Here is a 640-nt window from a genome sequence, read left to right on the forward strand (position 1 = left end):
GGTATTTTCAAGAACCATTAGTGCTCTAATTTGAATGGGGCATAGGTAACAGAATATTACAGTAGTAGGGTGTGGACATCCCCAGTTCAAAAACCTGAAATCCAAAATGTTCCAAAATTTGAAACTTTTGAGCACTAACATGATGCGACAGTGGAAAATTACACACCTGATCTCATGTGATGGGTTGCAATCAAAACACACTCAAAAGTTTGTCTCATGCACGAAATTATTAAAAATATTGTATAAAACTCCCTTCAGGCTATGTGTATAAGGTACAAATGAAACATAAATGAATGTTGTGTTTAGATTTGGGTCTCATCCCCAAGATATCTCATTATATATATTCATATGTTCCAAAGTCCAAAAAAATAAAAAAATTGACAATTCTGGTCCCAAGCAATTCAGATAAGGGATACTCAACCTGTAGAAGATAAATACTAGAAACAATCAAGAAATATGATAGGGCCAGGCACAGTGGCTCACGCCTGTAATCCTAGCACTCTGGGGAGGCTGAGGCAGGAGGATAGCTTGAGGTCAGGAGTTCGAGACCAGACTGAGCAAGAGTGAGACCACATCTCTACTAAAATTAGAAAAAATTAGCCAGGCAACTAAAAACAGAAACAAAACATTAGCTGGGCTA

This window comes from Propithecus coquereli, unplaced genomic scaffold (genome assembly GCF_000956105.1).
Source record: "Propithecus coquereli isolate 6110/MARCELLA unplaced genomic scaffold, Pcoq_1.0 Scaffold628, whole genome shotgun sequence".
In the NCBI taxonomy this organism is placed as follows: Eukaryota; Metazoa; Chordata; class Mammalia; order Primates; family Indriidae; genus Propithecus; species Propithecus coquereli.